This window comes from Lissotriton helveticus, chromosome 12 (genome assembly GCF_964261635.1).
Source record: "Lissotriton helveticus chromosome 12, aLisHel1.1, whole genome shotgun sequence".
NCBI lineage: Eukaryota > Metazoa > Chordata > Amphibia > Caudata > Salamandridae > Lissotriton > Lissotriton helveticus.
Genome location: NC_136073.1, coordinates 503,157,392 through 503,178,081, shown reverse-complemented (window position 1 = coordinate 503,178,081; position 20,690 = coordinate 503,157,392). Strand labels below are relative to the sequence as shown.

The following is a 20,690-nucleotide window of genomic DNA, read 5'->3' as shown; positions in this document are numbered from 1 at the left end:
GAGGATTTGGGATTCCTGATCTCGAGCTCTTTTATTATAGCGTGCAGGCACACTACACCTTCTACTGAATACATCAGCCCCGATATATGCCCCAAATAGCAGCGGAGCACTGGCTAGCACACCCAATCCCCATTGAGGGCGCTTCCCACTTCCGAGCAGGGACAAATCTTCATCCACGGTGATGAGCACGAACAGCGCATGGGCTCATTTACAGGGCAGGCTGGGAGCACCCCTGTTATATTCGCCTCTTTTACCTCTAGTCTACCACCCTGACATGCCCCTCCTGCAAGAACTGCTCTTTCATAAACTACTGGAACGCACGAAGATTAGGACATGGGGAGATCTTTATTATGAGGGTACATTTAGGACCCGAGAACACATGTTCATGGGTACACAGCAGTCTCCGTTGGATACCTTTTTATAAATTAGGCTTCAACAAGGTATTAGGGCACTCACGATCGACTTTCCTAGTGAACCTCCTATCTTTGCACCGCTGCACAGGATTTTACTAGGTGGAACAGCCAAGAAATTAGTGTCGACTATTTATAAATCTGTGCATGGATTAACAGAATTTGACCCCCAGGTGCTAGGGCTTAATGGGACCGGGAACTTGTTATAGAACTCTAGGATTGGCAATGGGATTTTTGCGCACAACAGACTGAACGCATATCAGCAAGTAGTAGGCTTAGAATTATCCACTATAAATTCCTTCACAGATTGTATTTCACACCTGCGCGCATGCATGGGCATCAACTAAGAGATACGGACACCTGCGACCGTTGTCATACTCCAGGGGCTGACTTTTTACACCTGGCGTAGGCGTGTGAAGGAGTACAGGCTTACTGGACACAAGTCTTTAAGGCTTTATCAGACATGATAAATGAGGAGATATCCCCCTCCCCGACCCTAGCACTCATGGGATATGTAGAACCCATTCAAGCAGTGCATCGTAAATATACTGCACTGGCGTTACTCATGGCCAAAAGACGGGTGGCGTGTAGATGGGGTAGAGGGAGGGCTCCTAAATTCAAAGACTGGCTGGACGATCTAGTTTATTGACAGGAACAACTAACAACGTATGCCGAATTGCTCCCACCAAATTCGAGACTAACAGATATCTGGGCGCCCCTTACATGCTACCTGCTAGCACACAATGGCGCAGATACCCCGTAGACTTTGGATAAATCAACAACTAGAATATAATGTACAATTCTTGCTTACATCTTACGGTTAGGATAGTTGGTCAATCTGGGATGAGGAACGGTCGACAGAGATCTCATGTCGGCTGCCCTCTGCGCACCACACGCAGAAGGCCAGAGCAGTACTATATATGACCTCATCAAGTGTTCCTGGCTTCTTTCATGATTAGATTCTTACACTGTTGTAATGATTTGGAGAATTGTGCTGTAGAATAATATCACAATGTCCCTGCTATACCATATACCATTGAGCTCCCTAACAACACTGTATTGATGGAATGCTATTGAAGAATCTGCTACCAGCATAGCTATGTATGATTTGTACCTGCACTTACCTCCACTTACCGCATGCTATATTAGATGTCACTACTGACCTTGGCCTTACTATATGATTGTTAATGTATTGGGTTGTTCTGTACTGTGTATACTTAAAACTCAATAAACAAAGTTTAAAAAAAAAAGAATTTATAAACATTACGTTTAACATCTTTTGAGTTTGTCAACATTTTTATAGACTTCGTTTGTCCTCAGCTGTGCTTCATGCAGGCAGTGGTTCTCCACAGTCTCTAGATTTGTTATAGTATCCAGGTACTCAGGGCAAAATCCCTTTAAAACGTGAATGCACGTGAAACAGTATAATACATTGAATACTTAGGTCGCATATTTTTGATTAAGTAGTCTAACACATGGTGTGCAGGACCACTCTTTAAATAGAGATAATTGCACAGTGCTGCTTTTGAGCATTTTTACTTCACCAACTTGAATTCATTACTCTCAGGCATTCACTCGTGGGATCGGCCCAGCACTAGTTTTGGCACATTTCCAGTTATTCAAATGTACTTTTGCTGTGTACTTTCAAGCCTTTGTTCTCAAATAAGGTTTCGGTCCCCCTCAGCTTCACTGTCACAACCACAGGGTGGGCCATTACGCTGTCAAAATGTCCCTCACTGATGGAGAAGAGCACCTTCAGGGCAACTCTTGTGATCCTTAAGGCTTCAATGGGGCATCAGCCGTCCGTTTCACTCAACTCTCTGAGGTGCCAAGGGAGAACGCGTCCAGGTTTGCCACCTGGGACCAGACTTATGTAGGCAAGGTCACCCGTATCCTTCAGGCCCCCCTCGGCTTTAGTCCAGGGCCAAGTCACAGGTGTCAGGCCCATGCGTGGCTCCTCTAAAGGGGAATGTGGGGACCCTTCCTAGGATATGCCCTCCTCACAGCCCCAACCCGAGCTCGAGCGAGGAGGTTACAGACCCTCTCTGCTGTTTGTGTTTGGTGTGCATGCCAGAATACACTACTCCCAGTGTTCCTGTCAAGGAGGTCTCCTTGCTTGTAGATGCCATCTGTGCTTTTGTGGCCGTAGCAGCCCTGTCATGTTTAATCAGCGGTAACTGAAGCAGTGGCGGCCGCACGCCTTGATATTGCCCTTGGGGTCTTCAGCCCCCCAAGTGTAGGGCTGTCGCAGCAAGTCCAGGGGCACTACTCAATCAGGGAGCTCTGCAATCTCCAGTCGGTGCTCCACGTGTTCAGTTCCTGTTAGGGCCGCCTCCTCAGCGTTTTGCCACCTCCTTATCGTTGCTCCATTCTCCAGCTGTCTGGTGGGTTCCCATATATTTGTCTGGGAGCCTCTGTCAGGAGCCCGATGCAATCCTCCTGCAGCAAGGCTGTGTAGACAGCTCCCAGAGTAAGGCCGACCCGCAGCACTACCACTCAGACATAGGCCGCAATCTCAGCCTGGCCTCAGGATCCTTTCACAGTGGCATTTTGGGGGTTGGGTCGCAGACCACAAGCAGAATCAGGGTGTAGAGATGAGACACCTTTCTTCACGCGTGAGTACTGCAGGATGTATCAGGATTCCATCTTTCATGTCAGGAGCCGCAGTGGGCCAGATCTACATGGCCATCTTTGTTGACCATGCCCCCCATGAGCTCTCATCTTTGCTTTTATGTTGTTTGACTTTATTCACTAGAATGAAGTGTTGCTTGTAAATATTCAAATAGTAATCATCTTACATCCAAGTCTAGATCGTTAGTCAGCATTAAGATCAAAGATAAACCCTTTTAGCATTACCAAAGTATATAGAAATATAGATGGGCAACTGTGAATAAGGGGGATCCAGGTCTAGAGTGACATCCGATTGCATGTGTAACTGAGAAAAGCAAAGTGAGAAGCATCCAGTGTATTAATAACTTTCCAGCTATTATGTTATGCTATATATAGATTCTGCAGAAGTACCCTGTCATTAAAGGGAATGATGGGTTTTGGGATTGTATTGCTAAGTTTGTGTCCTAATATTTTAAACATACAGATAAAACAGTACAATGTACATGAGCTTCAAAACGCATATTTACTTGGAACTATATCCAGGAGTGTGTTTCTTTTTTTAGTTGATTGTCACTTTAAATTGAGAGAGGCCTTGAGTTGTGTTTATTTTTCTTCTTTCTGTCTGCAATCTGTAGCCAAGCCAGTGAGCATTATGTATGTTACAGCAGTGAAAAATTAGATTGTGTTCTACTGCTGTGGTACAATTACAGAGAATTACCAGATTTCTAAATGCATCTTCACGATGGTGGAATGGTGGATGGCTGTGGGATCCTTACATAACATAACACAAGGAGATGATGGACGGAGCGCTGACACTTTTCAGACACTCACCCCCAGTCACAGATCTGCGTTGAATTCATCATCATTCTTTAGCTCACTTCGCCAACTCAGTTGAGACCCAGCTATATGCAACTCAGTCTTGACCCTGTGCCTCATGGGAACAGTCTAGCCCGAACTTGCCAAGCCAGGTCTTCCCTGAACCAGAAACAAGCATCCTGGGACCAGTTTCTGGGTAACACCCTTCATCAGCCATGCTAGCTTGAATCCAGTTGCAAAGTGAGCAAGGGACCCACGTCTGGGCATACCCTGCCAACCTAGGACTAACAAATCAAACACAAGTAGATGATGGATGGAGCTCTGAAACTTTTCAGAGACTCACTCACTTACATAACATAACATAACCAAGGGGTTCTGAGTGACAACACACAGACAACAAGTGCAAAGCTCGAGTTGTTGATGATATCATGCAGAACGATAAGTTGAAAAACATCCTTGCAACTCACAGTTACCTATCTATAACTTTATGTTATGTATTGCCGTCAAAATCATGTGCCCCTGCATATAGCAGGTAGGCTGATGCAAAGGATGAATGGGAAAGTCATACATAATATGGCATCACCTCCCTGTCCCAAATGTGAAAAAAATACCTTACCTTAATCAACTCCCATTACCTTGCCTTTTTCCTTTTCCCTTTCTGCAGGTGTGCTTTCAGACAAAACACACAAGCAGCTCTGTGCTGACAGGCTCTCAGGTAGCCCCGTCAGCCTGACCTGGGAATCCATTATGACGTAACAACAGTGGGTAATAGGTTTTGCTTCCCACTGCTTCTACTTCATAGTAGTTAATTAACAGATCGAGGGTCAGATATACGACCATTTCATTTTGCAAGTCACTAATTGCGATGTTTTGTGACTCACAATTAGAAACTCACAAAAATAAATGTATTAATGTGTCTTAGCCATTGGCAATGGGTCGCAAATGACCTGCATCATCAATAATCATGAGGCAGATGGAAATTTGTGACCAATTGGGAATGGCCTGTACTCACTGCAATGGTGGCCTGCTGGGGTCAGCAGACCACCATGTCTGTGACTACTTTTTAAATAAAGCATTTTTTTAAACATGTGCTGCATCACTCTTTTTTTTATTAGTTTTTTTTTTTTTAGTTTTATATAGTGCGAACTGGACCTGAAGATATCAGGTATCAGAAAACATTACATGAGCACCAGTTTCGTTACAGATGGACACATTAATTTTTTGTAGGCACAGGGAGATTAAGTGATTTGCCAACGATCACAGGATGTTGAGCATTCCTGCTGAGATTCGAACCCGGTTCCCCAGCTTCAAGATCGACTGCTCTAGCTGAAAGTCTACATCCTCTCACCACTCCTCCTCCTCTTCTCCTCTCTGACTGTTGGATCCTGACTGCGGTGTGGGTTGGGGGCATCCCACTTGCCTCATGCTTGACTACTGCATCGGGCTAGGTATGCTGTGGTGCGCCCATGTAGAGACTCACATGTTGTTGGAAGGCCCTGGAACCAGTGTGATGGTTTAAACAGAGGCACTGTGGCCTTGATGTGTAGCCTATGTAATGCTCTAGTGCAGCTGGACACAGCACTTTCTCCTGCTTCTTAGAACGCCCCCGCTTACCTCCTGTTTATGCCCTCGCTGTGATACATGTGGGTGCCATCGCCCTCCGTCTGCGGCTCCTTGCGGACTTTCTCAGCCTATTCTTGCTTCTGTCCTGCGGCCCTCCACACACTACTAGCTTGTTTTTTATTTAGACTGCCGGTGCTTTACTTTCTGGGAGTTAGCGGTTGTCATCAAGCAGGCACCTGTGGCTCAGCTGGATGCATCCAATTGGGCCTCCCATCCTGGATGACCTGTGCCATGGGCCGTCTGCAATCTGAAACTGGTCCCACCTCCTCTGCTGTTGGCTCCAATCCCTTCATCTCTACTGGGAGTAAACTGGACGCCATCCTGGAAGTGGCAGAGCGCCTTGGCACATCCCTGAATCAGACAAAAGCATCCCTGGAGCACAAGATCGACAAGGTGGTCACTGACCACACCTTGCTTGATGCGGACCACATCAAGTTGGCTGATATGAACTGCTCCATGTAACACACTTTAAATGTCCTTGCTCTCATTGGCCGTGAAATGGAAACTATTGTGCAGACATTAATTGACCATGTAAACATATTGGAGTGCTGAGCAGATGATGCTGAAGGGCGTTCATGGTGGAACAGCATTCTTGTAGTGAGTCTATTGAAGAGGGTGGAGGGAAAAGACTGTATCCTATGTGGAGAGATGGATACGCAAATTGATTCTGCCTGAGGCGCTTTTGTGTTTAGCGCGCCCATTGAGGTCCGCCACCTGGATCGAATCCAAAACCATATTGTCTCGGTTACTTCATTATGTGGATAGAGAGTCCACACTGCGAGAGGCGATACTTTCTGATGTGAATGGCCTTTCCTAGATATGCCTGTGTGCTACTACTGCATTCCTGAGGCTGTTATTCAACACGTGGAGAGGGTGTAGCCTATTGGCTAGGCCAGTCGACTTCAAATCTGGGAAACCAGGTTCGAGTCTTGGCAACGAATCATGTGATTCACGGCAAATCACTTAATTTTTCCGTGACTAACAACAAAATTAATGTGTCCTTATGTAACTTAATTAGTGGTCATATAAAGCACTCTGAAACCCGACACCTTGGTTTCAAGTTGAGCTATATAACACTCCGAAAACATATATGTAATGTGTTCTGCCTACAATCTCTTCTCCCCTTTTTCCACTCGCCCCTTCTAATCCCCTCCCTTATCTACTGTTTCCATCACTCGCATCTAACGCTTGGATTTTGTATGCACTCAAATGGTTTGTCACAAAATATGCTATGCTAAATATCCTGTTATTGCCTTTACATTTACTGTATTTGGGATTTCTGGCTCTGGGCTCCCCTTGACCTGCCTCTGCCGGTGGTACTTTCTTACTCTACCTTTCATTGTACCAGACTACATTGTTTGGTTAACAGAAAATACAAATGGTTTCTTGTATGGTTTGTAAACAGTTCGGTCTCTTTTAATTTCTCAAACAAGCCAGCCGACACGTGTTTTGTCGCATGTGGAATTGTCTTTCCGCTACCCCATTTGTTCCGCCGGTGATAATTCTGACCCGGCAGGGCCCGAGACTCAAGTGATCATATGCCAGATGGGCGAGAAACGCGTCGGATAATAGGGAACCTTAGTGTTAAATTCTAGACGTCCTAGAAAGCGTCTGTGACTCGAATTAGGTTCACCAGCGATGAGCCAGTTGTGTCTCTTTAGTACAAAAACGCAGTATGTGTCTTTATAGTACGCCAAGCCCCGCAACCAGGAACACGGTGACACGCAGGAGAGAAACTCGTAAAGGCTACTAAATACAAGTCGTATCAACACAAGGAGTTATCCGTTCACCGTTTGCATTCTTTACCTATCCTGCGGGGCTCGGCGTACTATAAAGACACATACTGCGTTTTTGTACTAAAGAGCCACAACTGGCTTATCGCTGCTGAAACTAACTCAAGTCACAGAAGCTTTCTAGGATGTCTAGGATTTAACACTAAGGTTTCCTATTATCCGATGCGTTTCTCGCCCATCTGGCATATCGTCACTTGAGTCTCGGGCCCTGCCGGGTCGCAATAATCGCCGGCGGAGCGATTACCCAATTTGCTTTTGCTTCAAATACAGCCCTGAGGAGTCGCGGAAAGACTATTCCACATGCGACAAAACACTTGTCGGCTGGCTTGCTTGAGAAATTAAAAGAGACCAAACTGTTTACAAACCATACAAGAAATCTTTTGTATTTTCTGTTAGCTTTGCTTTGAAGTGTACATGTGTCCACTCTGACACACCTTTTTTTTTTTGAGTTTGAAAATCTTTATTTAAAAAAAGTAACAATGATAACAATTGACACCAGTAAAGAAGAATATAAAGGATACAAATCAAATGAAATCACATTTTGCTAATGTCAACAAAAAAACGAAAGCATTTTGTAAAGTTTTTTTTAAAAAGGAAAGGGAAGGGGGAAGAAGGAAGGGAAGGGATCAGGAAATAATATATTTAGCAAAGAGATACTATAAAGAATAATGGCAAAGAAAAAGAGTAATACTAGCAATAAGCAAAAGAATTACATAATATATGCAACATAGTATGAAAGGAAAAAATGTAAATAGCATTCAAATATGGAAGAAGGAGAGAGTAAAAACATTCAAGGTGCTTTAAAATTTTCGGAATTGATAGAAACCATTGGTTTTTTAGCTAAATGATCTAAGTAAGTGGTAAGAGGTAGCCAATATAATTCAACATTACAAGGTGGTTTACTGGAGGAAGCAAAGGAAACATCTAGTCTGTGAAAATGACATAAAGAGTTCCACCAATGATGTATGGAGACATTTGTAAGGGTTTTCCAGTTGGAGGAGATGTGTTGAAATGCGAGTGCAAGCATAAGATCAAAAAGACCCTTTGAATGTGGAGAAAGAGTTAGAGAATCTGAAAGACTACCAAGAAAAAGAAGAGGGAGTGAGTATGGAATAGAGAGTGAGAAAATATGAGAGATGTAAGACCAAACTCTTTTCCAAAAAGCAGTAACGGTAGGACAGAAAAAGAACATATGTAAAAGATCAGCATTAGGAGATTTACAAGTCCAACAGTGAGAATCAGAGGAAGCTATAAAACGAGAAAGAGAAAGAGGAGAGAGATAAAGTCTGTGATATAGAAAAAAACAGAGATTGAGTAAGAGATGCAGAACGGGAAGTTTTCAAAATTTTAGACCAAAGTTTGTCTCAGAGGGTAATAGACCATGTGCATCCCAGATCTGTTTCCCAGGAAAGTTATAGCTTAGATTTAATGCGATCCGGATTAGGAGAGGAAAAAAAAAGTAGATAAGATATGCTTTAGGAAGAGTAGAAAGTAATACAATAAGAGGAGAAGGAGTAATGAGAGAAGACAAAGAAGGAAGAGAATAAAAACTATCAAGAATAATTTCCATGATAAGAGTGTATTTCTGAAGAAAGGAGCGAGGACAATGAAACTGGAGTTGAAAATGGGGAAAAGAACAAGGTTCTACTCCATCGAAAAGTTGACGGATCCATATAATACCTTTAAGTCTCTGTGAATTCCAACAAATGGGCCTATTGTGGAGAAGAATGAGTGAGTTATACCAGATGGGTAAATGTAGAAAAGACTCACGCGAAATAATAATAATAATAAGAGGATGTATGTCTAAATAAGGGAATCGAATCATAGGGAGATTTGGAAGAAAAACAAACTATTTCTTCAAAAGAGAAGGGCAGTAAAAAAGGATTACTCAATGGTAAGCCAAAGAGGAGAAAAAGGGGAGGGTTCCAAGGAAAGCCAACGTGAAGCTTGTCGAAAAGAAAAAGATTTGTGATATAACGAAAATCTGGGAAATTAACACCACCGTTCGATTTAGGTCTACGGAGGGACAAAAGTGAAATTCTAGATTTTTTCTTTTTCCAGAAAAATTGTGAGATAGAAGAATCAATGCGCTTGCAATATAGGGTGGGATTGTGAACAGGTAACATCGAAAGAGTGTAAATAAGAATAGGAGCAATCATCATTTTAATGGAATCAAGCCGACCCCACCAGGAAAGAAAAAGAGGATTCCAAGAAGAAAATAACTGATTAATGCGAGAAAGAACAGCAGACATATTTAGCTTAACAGAAAAGGAAATAGAATTAGAGAACCAAATGCCAAGATATTTAATTTTGGTGCTATTCCAGGCAAAACCAGTGGAAGAAATGAGATGAGGGAGACAAAACTTAGTCAAAGGGAGAATTTCTGTTTTATCCGAATTAATCTTATAACCAGAAACAAGAGAAAAGGCTTCAAATTCAGATAATAAAGGAGAAATAGAGAATTCCGGGTCTGAAATGAACAAGAGGATATCATCGGCATATGCAGAAAGCTTTAATTGGTGGTCACATAGGGAAAACCGGAAATAGAAGTGTTCTGCCGAATGGAGGACAGAAAGGGTTCAAGGTCCAAAACAAAGAGAAGTGGAGAAAGAGGGCACCCCTAACGAACTCCCATCTGAAGGGTGAAAGAAGACCATTCACTAGAACAGAAGCCTTGGGTGTAGAATATAATAAAGAGATAAGAGAAATCAATTTGGAACCAAAACCATGCCATTTAAGAGAAGCGAATAGAAAAGACCAATCAACTCTGTCAAAAGCTTTTTCAGCGTCGACAGAAATTACAGCTAAAGGTATGGAAAGAGAGGGGGCTTTATTTAAGACGTTCAGAAAAAGACGGGAATTATCAGAAGTAAGTCTCCCTTTAACGAAACCACATTGTTCCCTTCCAATAAACTGGGGCAGAAAGGAATCTAAACATAAAGCAAGTAATTTGGCAAAAAGCTTATAGTCTACATTGACTAGTGATATGGGATGATAGATTTTACAAAATTTAGGGTCACGACCATCCTTTGGAATGAGACAAATGGTGGCATCTTGAAAGGTACCCGCAGCGGTGCCAGAGGAAAATAAAGATTGAAAAAGAACTAAAAGCTTGGGCAATAAGAGATCAGAAAAATGTAAATAAAACTCCACAGGGAAGCCATCAGGACCCGGAGTTTTACCCTTAGTAAGAGTAGATAGAGCCATGTTGAGTTCATGAAGGGAGAGATCAAAATCAAGGGTTGAAAAATCAAGGTGAGAAGAAGATGGTTTAGATAATTTATCAAAGTAAGACTGAATCATAGAAGGAGTAGGAGGGGATTCTGGGGTGTAAAGTTGTTGATAGAAGAGTTGAAATTGTTCGAGAATATGTTGGTCTGTGTGAAGAAGAACATTATCTGAGGAAAAGATGGATTCGATAAAAGTTTGTTCCTTACGAAATTTAAGGTAATTAGCCAAAAGTTTCCCAGATTTGTTACGGCCACTATAATATTGTGCACTACTACAAAGAAGAATGGATGAGGCATCATCAGTGGTAAACTTGTTGAAAGATATCTTTGCACGTAGAAGGTCTGGGGACATACATTTATCAGAAGAAGTATAAAAGAGATGTTCCAACTTAATATGTGCAAGAGAAGACTTACGTTTTTGAAGAAATTGTTTCTTCTTCTTAGAGACAAAGTCAATAATAAATCCTCTTGCCGTAGCTTTAAAAGATTCCCAAAGAATATGAGGAAGAATGTCGGGAGTAGAGGTAATTTGAAAGAAATCAGTAATAAAAGTGCGAAATGAAGAAGAGAAAATAGGATCAGTGAGAAGAGTCGGATTAAAGCGCCGACGGGAGGGTTTGGGACGAGGAGGAAGCAAATCAATATCAGTGATAATAGGAGCATGATCCGAGATAACAATAGGTTCGATAGAGGAAGATAAAAGATTTTGAGTGAGAGACTGAGAAAGAAAAATAAAGTCTAATCTAGAAGAAGAAGCATGAGGGTGTGAGAAGAAAGAGTAATCTAGGGTGTCTGGATGCATGATTCTCCAAGAATCGGAGAGATGGGTTTGAAGAATAGTGTTCAAGAATTGTTTATGAGGTATATGGGGGAGGAAACGAACAGTAGATTTACGGTCAAGGAAAGGATCCATAATCTGATTACAGTCTCCTCCTAGAAGAAAGAAATCCTCCTTATACTGTATACATTTACTTGTAATTAGAGGCCAAAAAGAACAGTCAGGTTGAGTAGGACCATAAATATTAAAAACAGTTAGAGGAATTGAGTTGATCAGTAACTTAACCAAGAGCCATCTCCCTTCAGAATCTTTCTCTTCTAGTAAAACTTTACTTTTCAACTTTTTATGAATTAAAATAGCAACACCATTTTTCTTATTGGAGGAAGGAGAAAATAAAACAGTGCCCACTCAATTCCTTTTTAACTTAAGGGATTCAATATCATTAAGGTGAGTTTCTTGTAAAAGAACAACATCATGGGCATAGGAGGATAAATGAGAAAGTACTCTCTGCCGCTTAATGGGGTTAATAAAACCTTTTACATTCCAAGAGATAACTCTAAATTACAAAAGAGAGAAATGTGGTAACATCAAAGTTTGCAAAAAAGTGTATAACCATTATAAAGCCGATAAGAGAAAACAACAGTAGTTCAGAAAAAAGAGAGCAAGACCAAAGACAAAAAAAGAAGGGAAAGGGAAGGAGGGGAGAGAGGGAGAAAAGCAAAAGGAAAAAAAACTATGCACGAAGAATAAAAGAGAAGTTAGATTGAGGAAAATAGAAATGCAATTGATAACAGGAAAGAGGCATGGGAAAGGAATGGCGAAGGAAGGGGAGAGAGCAAGGAAGAAAGAGATGAAGGAGAAGAAAAGACAGTACATATCCAAACGGACGACTGCAATTAACATACCTGAAGGGGAAAACATAAGGAGAGATGGGGAGATGGCGACACTCAACAAAAAGAACCACCTGAAGAGCAGGAGTCCAGCCGCACCGGAATACAAATGGAAAGTCAAGGGATAGGAATCATACACATGAAGGGATCAGGGAACACGAACCTGCATCTAAAAATCTGGAGACAAATAAGAAGAAAACAACATCAGAAGAGGATAATACAATGGAAAACAACAGATAAACATATATACATATATGTCGGAAAGTTCAAAAGTCACATATTAAATCTGAGAGAAAACATCAACAGGAAACCTGGAAGTAGAAACAGAAAAACAAACAGATGCAAATGCAGAATCAATCAACCAGTAGGAGGTGTAGAGGTATCCATGCTGCTGTTCGATTGAATATGGATAAAGTTCTTAAGTTCATTAGGATCCAAAAAAGTCCAAGTGCGATTCTGATGAGTGACCTTAAAGGTACATAGATGGAATAAGCCATATCTAGCACCAAGAGATATCAAAGGGGCACGAAGATTTAGAAACTCCTTCCTTCGGTTTGCAGTAACATTGGAGACATCTTGAGAGATAAACACTCGCTGACCAAACCAGGAGACTTGGCGTTTAGCTCTTGCCGCAGACAGGACCGAAAGTAAGTCTGTGAATTTCAAGAAAAGAATAATGACTCCACGTGGTTTAGAAGACGTTGAGGAACGAGGGCCAAGTCTATGTGCTCTCTGAATACTAAGAGAAGTAGTAGGAGGCATATCCAGTAATTTCTGAATAAATGAAGTGAAGAAGGCCACAGGGTCGCCAGATTCCAGAGACTCCGGCAATCCGTAAATAGGAAGGTTGTTCCTCCTATTCCTATTTTCCAAATCCTCTGTATGTTGCTGAAGAGAAAGCGCCACGTGTGTAAGATTCATAAACGGTTACACTCCATGCTCTACGTTATCCGCAGCGCAACGTCAGTTATCGAGTCACAAAAGCTCAAAGACAAACTGTAGAAGAATTATTGAGCAGAAAGTCGGTGTGTTAAAGCTGTAACTTCAAACAGTATCATTCATGAGCAGCGCTAAAGATACGCCCTGGATAATTCCTTAGACTGTGAAGACACTGCGCTTATACACTGGGGTGCGTCACAATGAGATAGATAGCCAGGCATTGGTATCTCAACAAGAATGACCTGGGTAGACAAATAACCTCCAAAAGTCATGCACCAGTTCTTGAACACCACTAGGCTGCATACATATCCCTGGATTCTCGTCTGGAAGTGTGTGCATAAACCGTCAGTAGAGTTATGGATACTGGCATTTAGAATTGAACAGAGCTGGCAGAGAGGTACAAGTATACATTACATGCACAGGTTCCGTGAAGATTTGTACATGGAGGCAGACTCGTCATAGCAGGGAAAGTAAATGCGCATAGTTTAGCTGCCGAATTTCCACATGAAGGCTTGCGCTGAGTAAATGTATAAAATGGCGTCCATATGACTGGAGGAGGCGCGAGTGAAGTACGATGATGCACGAAGCGCTGGAAGTTGAAAAACAGGCTCAGTGACTCCGCTACATGGCGCCAGGAACAGGAGCTGAAAAAGACGACGATAAGCGGAAAAACTCGCTTCAGGAAAGTCCGGAGCGACGGAGTCTCTCCGTCAGGCGGCCATCCTGGTTGGCGTCGAAACCACACCCCCTGACACACCTTTTTTATACTCTATTGTTGTGTGCATGGGTATCTAGTTGAAATTTCACAGTGCGTTGGTTGTTTCCATCACACAATTGGGGGTTTACAGGGCTTATCCCCTTACCCAGCTGCACCACACCCTAACCTTGCTATGTTCTAAACCATTTGCTTCTACAGTTAGCAGAGCGCCTAGCAATTTCCCTGAACAGAAAAACCCTTTCGCGAGTACATTACCTACATTGTTCGGTTGTTTGGGTGTATACACGTTCTCCCTCCGCTCAGATGAAATTTCACATTTTTGTTTTATGGTCTACTAAGCGTTTTTGGCTGTTGGATGGAGCCCGGCCTCACCCCCGTGCCCACGTGGACTGTCTTGCAGCTGCTCTGCACCGCTGTGGCCAACATATGGTAACATTCAGTTTCACTCTCTCATGATCTGCAAATGGGTCTCACTAACATTCTCACATGGACCGTGAGGGGTATATACACACCTGCGCGTAGGTAATCTATTTATTTTTACCGTAGGTGTTGTTCTATTCAAATTGCGCTACTGCAGGGAATGCACCTCTTGCTACCAGAAACTGCCAGGCTGCAGAGGCGCTGGGGCTGGCAGCTGTTTGCAACCCATTTCTCCAGCTATCCTAGAGGGGCACTAATATGGTTTAGGCCAGTAAAGTCCTTTTTGGCAAATGAAATTGATGTTGACGCCGAAGGTCACTATTTGTTTGTGCCTGGATGGTCTACAGCTTCTGTTAGGATCGATCTATGCGCCAAGCACAGAACAGGACCTCATTTTCGATAAGCTGTCTGGCATACTTTCACACTGGAGTGGCCTTCCGTGGCTTATAGGCGGTGACCCTCGCTCGTTGTCTCCATTGCCCACTGCGCCTATGATGTCAGTTGCACATTCTCTGCATACCTGGCTTCAACATTGGCAGTTCATTGACATTTGGCACCAGCGTAATGCAGCAGTCAGGGTGTACTCGTTCTTCTTTGCTCCCTGCCAACTACATGTGCGATTGGACAGAATCCTCTGTACAGACAATCTGATATCCATAGTATTGGAAACTGATTACTTGGGTTGGACGCACTCCAATCACAACCCACAATATTTACAAATTAATGCCAATCCTTTCATTCCCACTTGGTGGCTGCAGCCAAAAGTGCTGGAGGGCTGCTCCTTCCGTGCATCCTTTGGAGCTGTCATACCTGGATATTTCAATCATAATCACGGCAGAGCATCCACGAGACTCCATGAGTGGAACGCACTCAAAGTTAATATGCACGGACACTGCATGGGTACACAATGGAACATGCGCAGATCCATTGAGGGTGAGCTTACCCGCATCGAGCATACACTGCTATGCCACAAAACTTGCACGGTACATTATTTGGCGGAAATGCATAGGCCGACGGTATCTAGAACATGCGGCTCTTCTGGAGAGATTGCGCTGTTTTAATTATGCAGCCCACTTGGCCTGCACATGTGCCGCTGCCCACAGATTGGGTAATTTACTGGCGTGGCTCATATGCCAGCACCAATCTCGTGCCCCTAACTTATCACTGCACTGTGCCACTGGTTCATTGCTGCACGCCAAGAGTGGGATACACGACGAATTCATGTGCCACTATCCTTTCTTTTATCAATTGACTGCAGTGGGGGAAACCAAGGCCCTAGGTGACTTCTTTTCTTCGCTCTCATTGTCTCACTTCACACCTGAGCAGTGGGAGTTGTTGGAGAAAACAATTACTCAGCTTCAGATCCAGGACGGCGAAAGCGCAAGACACCAAGCCACGACAGCCTACCTGCCGAATTCTATAAATTTCATGCCCCCCTGGTTGCTCCGAGCCTGATGCAATTGTACGAAGAAGCCCTCTATGCTGCTACCCTATCCGTCTCCCGGCGTGAGGCCCTGTTGGTCCCCCTTCCCAAGCCTGGCAAAGACCCCATGGACATGGGCTCCTATAGGCCATTAACGATGCTGAACATGGATTATAAAGTCCTGGCTAAATTTCTTGTGACCCGACCCGTTTAGCACCTCTGGTCCCAACGTTGGATCACTCAGACAATAATGGGTTTGTACTAGTGTCCACTACTTCCTTTAACCTTAGGCACTTCTTCCGCATCATGGCATACTCTCAACAGTGCTAGCCAGGTGCTGGCTGCCTCATCCTAGACCTTTATAAGGCCTTTGACTCGCTGGAATGGCACTTTTGTTTGAGACTCTAAGTTATTACGGGTTTGGACCTCACTTCCTGAGGCTAGTGCAGCTACTGACCTGCCTGACTCCGTGTGAAGCGGTCGCTCCACCCTCCCTCCTGGATCCATAGCACTGCTTGTGGTATCGTAGAGCTGCTCCCCCACCACTGCCATAATTGATATTTTACCACTGCCATAATTGATATTTTACTAATTAGATCTGCACCCGCTCTGTTTGCGTAGCGCTCAGCATTACTCTGCTTGCTCGACTACGTGAACTGTGATTTCTCCGCATTGCTTAGCCTGATTTGAATATCTCATTTAGAAACGCTGTGCATTGCTTTCATTTAATTTAAACTGATATTGTGCCCGTGTTCCAGCGCCAGCTCGCATTTCCCGGTCCTGTTGTTGTCTCCCCGTCCATTTTGTTGTGCCTGCAGCCCGTCCCTCCCCCTACGCTCCCGCCTCCCAGCTCCCCCTCCCACCCACGAGATACCAGGAACGTCTCAGCTGAGGAACCTCCGTGACCTGCCTGACTCCGTGTGAAGCGGTCGCTCCACCCTCCCTCCTGGATCCATAGCGCTGCTTGTGGTATCGTAGCGCTGCTCCCCCACCACTGCCATAATTGATATTTTACCACTGCCATAATTGATATTTTACTAATTAGATCTGCACCCGCTCTGTTTGCGTAGCGCTCAGCATTACTCTGCTTGCTCGACTACGTGAACTGTGATTTCTCCGCATTGCTTAGCCTGATTAGAATATCGCATTTAGAAACGCTGTGCATTGCTTTCATTTAATTTAAACTGATATTGTGCCCATGTTCCAGCGCCAGCTCGCATTTCCCGGTCCTGTTGTTGTCTCCCCGTCCATTTTGTTGTGCCTGCAGCCCGTCCCTCCCCCTACGCTCCCGCCTCCCAGCTCCCCTCCCACGCTCCGCCCCCTCCACTATCCATTTATGACAGATGTCCCAACGCGCAGCATCCTCGCGCTGCGGCCTCGCCGAAGGTGCGCCAAAGGTAAGCCCGTCTATGCCCGTCCGCGCCCGGACCGCGCCCAGCGCCAGACCCCCTGGTTCCCGTACCACCCACCCCTCCCGAATTACATACAACGCCTCCACCCTCTTAGCACTAAACCCCGGCCGACTCCCCAACTGCGCCCAAGCCGCACCTGGACACACCCATGGACCCTTCACTTGCAACTCCTGCAACTATGACGGCACCAAGACCAACTCCCCATCCACTAACACCAAACAGAGACCTGACACCAACCACCTTAAATGCATCCTTCTCAACACCCGCTCGGTCCACAAACACGCCATCGACCTTTGGAATCTACTAGACACCATGTCTCCGGACGTCGCCTTCCTAACAGAAACTTGGATGAACGCCTCCTCAGCTCCAGACATCACCATAGCCATCCCGGAAGACTACAAGATCATTTGAAAGGACCGCACCAAGCAAACAGGAGGAGGCATCGCCATCGTCCATAAGAACACCATCCGCGTTTCAACCAGCGCAGACGTCAACCTCAAGAGCGCTGAACACCTTCACTTCCAGATCCACACCGACCCCAAGACCACACTCAGAGGCACTCTCCTCTACAGACCACCAGGACCCCGTGCACAATTCTGTGAAGACATCACTGACTTCATCACCCCTCACGCCCTCCCCTCCGAGGACTACATCCTACTGGGAGACCTCAATTTTCTCCTGGAAAAGAACAACGACAGGAACACCACCACCCTTCTGGCTCCTTCCATTCCAGGCCAAAGTCATCGAGAAAGCAATCAACAACCAGCTCGCCGCCTTCCTCGAAACCAACAATTCCCTCGACTCCTCACAGTCCAGCTTCCGAGCCAAACACAGCACTGAGACCGCACTCATCGCAGCAACAGACGACATTCGAAAACTACTGGACAATGGAGACACAGTCGCCCTCATCCTCCTCGACCTCTCCGCAGCCTTCGACACAGTCTGCCATAGCACCCTGTTACAACGCCTCAGAAACATCGGAATCCAAGGAAAAGCTCTGGAATGGATCACCTCGTTCCTTGCCGGAAGAACTCAGAGAGTCCGCCTCCCACCGTTCAAGTCAGAAGCCTCTGAAGTCATCTGTGGCGTGCCACAAGGATCCTCACTCAGCCCCACCCTCTTCAACGTATGCATGAGCCCCCTCGCGACCATCGCACGCCAACACAACCTCAACATCATCTCCTACGCTGACGACACTCAACTGATCCTCTCACTCACCAATGACCCTAACACCGCCAAAACCAACCTACATGAAGGAATGAAAGAAGTAGCAGAGTGGATGAACCTCAGCCGTCTGAAACTGAATTCAGACAAAACAGAAGTCCTTATCTTAGGTACCTCCCCCTCCGCATGGGACGACTCTTGGTGGCCAGCGGCCCTTGGAAAAGCACCCATCCCGACGGACCACGCACGGAACCTGGGCGTCATCCTGGACTCCTCACTCTCAATGACCAGACAAGTCAACGCCGTTTCCTCATCTTGCTTCAACATTCTTCGCATGCTCAAAAAAACATTTCGCTGGATCCCCACCGAAACTAGAAAAACGGTCACCCACGCAAAGGTCACAAGCCGCCTGGACTACGGAAACACCCTTTACGCCGGCACCACCGCAAAACTGCAGAAAAAACTCCAACGCATCCAGAACGCATCAGCCAGACTCATACTAGACATCCCGCGTAAAGATCACATTTCTAATCACCTGAAAGACCTCCATTGGCTCCCTGTCAATAAGAGGATAACATTCCGCCTCCTCAGCCACGCACAGAAAGCACTTTACGAACTTGGACCCGAATGCCTCAACACGCGAGTCTCCTTCTACACCCCCCCACGCCAGCTACGCTCTTCCAACCAAGCCCTTGCTGCTCTTCCTCGCATCAACAAAACCACCATGGGAGGAAGATCCTTCTCCTACCTGGCGGCTAAAACCTGGAATTCCCTCCCCATTCACCTCCGCCTCACTCAAAACCACCTAGCATTCAGAAAGCAACTTAAAACCTGGATATTCGACAAGTAATTCCCCTCCCTCCTCAAGCGCCTTGAGACCCTCCGGGTATGTAGCGCGCTATATAAATTCACTTGACTTGACTTGACTTGACTGTATATGCAACCTTTGGTCAGGGTCAAACCTGGCTTCGTCATCTGATTCTATTCCTTTTTTTATCCTTATTTCTATTGTGTTATTTCCTATGTATTTTATGTAATTACTGAATTTGTGATTGATTGTTACATTTTATGATCTGATTAACATATGTTTTTAAACACAAAACACAAACTGTTTTCCAAACTGATATATGTAATAAATATTTACAATATTTACTACCATACTGCTGCTACACTGTTCATTAATTCTTAGATCTAACTTGTTGGTCTGATGTTGATGATTACCATATCTAACCTGTAACAATATATGTTTTGTTCTACCTTGCCTCTCTCTAAACCATAACTCCTTGTAGGTGTGATCAAATCAGTTGCTCCTATTTGTTTGAAGCTTTAACAGTTGTTGGGATACTATACCAGTGATACTTTGGGACACTCTGTATTTCTTTACTCATTTCCCCTGGTCCCACAAACCAAAATAGGGGGCCTCCTTAAACTTTTAATTTGTCATCTGTGGGCCAGTATCGATTGGCAGGGGTACCTGGCAGGGATGCCCCTCTTCCTGACTCTCTTTTTATTAGCAATCGAACCATGGGTGGTGGGCTTCGGCATTGGCGGGACGCCTGGGGTATTCGGTTTGGGGACGGGCAGCATGTTGTGTCTCTCAATGCAGATGTTTTCCTTCTATATTTCAGAGACATCCACAACATTCCTGGCAAGGTTGCTGAAACACTGTGTCGCTTTCCTTCTCTGTCTGGCCTTCGAGTCAACTGGGCCAAATCATGCTTATTCTCTTTCACACATGAAATTTTAAATCCAGGACTCGCTCTTTCAGAGGTGTCCATCCGCTGGCAGCCCAGGATGTTTCAGCCTCTGTGCATTCGCATGTATAATTCTTTGGAAGATCTGTACAATGGTAATCTCATGGGAGCAGCTGTGTGCATTTGAACCCAGATGGCTTATTGGCAGACACTTCCATTGTCGTGATAGGGTGTGCCGCTCATCTAAAGATGGTGGACCTTCCCAGACTGTTGTATTATTTTTCCAATCTACCACTTTACATCGAGACAAATTTTTTCAGGACCTCAAGTCCTCGGGTATACATTATTTCCTCAGGACCTGACTGGGTCATGCTCAGCCCTAGCTCACTATTGTCATGATGTAGTGTTCTGCTGGGTAGTGTGGTGTGGGGCGGCTGTTGTGCTTTGAAGGTTCGGATGGGCTCCGCTTGATTTTGTTGTTTCATTTTATATAATGGAATCTTTTCTCCTTTACTGGAAATATATGTATTATCAACCCTTGTGGGACTTGTCTGACTGATTCGGTGCTTTCATGGTAAAATATACTATTGACTGTTGATATGTGACAGCCATTTGTTGTCCTCAGGCTCATTTGACTGCGTCCCCCCACATTTGTAAACTGACTTTGGCAACTATGTAATAACACTTGCTTGTTTTTTCTAATATTGGGACTGCGATCCCACTTTGTTTTGTTGCAGATATTGTGGACTAATTGTAATGAACTTCAACTT

The 20,690-nt window shown here is 44.6% G+C and overlaps 1 long non-coding RNA gene across 1 annotated transcript in view; it reads right to left on the bottom strand.

Annotated features, from left to right (window-relative positions):
- The window catches only part of LOC144799596 (uncharacterized), a 313,426-nt gene that overhangs the window by 208,267 nt on the left and 84,469 nt on the right, over positions 1-20,690 (bottom strand). The window contains exon 2 of the long non-coding RNA XR_013603843.1: positions 12,166-12,327. This is a non-coding gene — a long non-coding RNA (uncharacterized LOC144799596). The remainder of the gene's footprint in view (positions 1-12,165; positions 12,328-20,690) is intronic.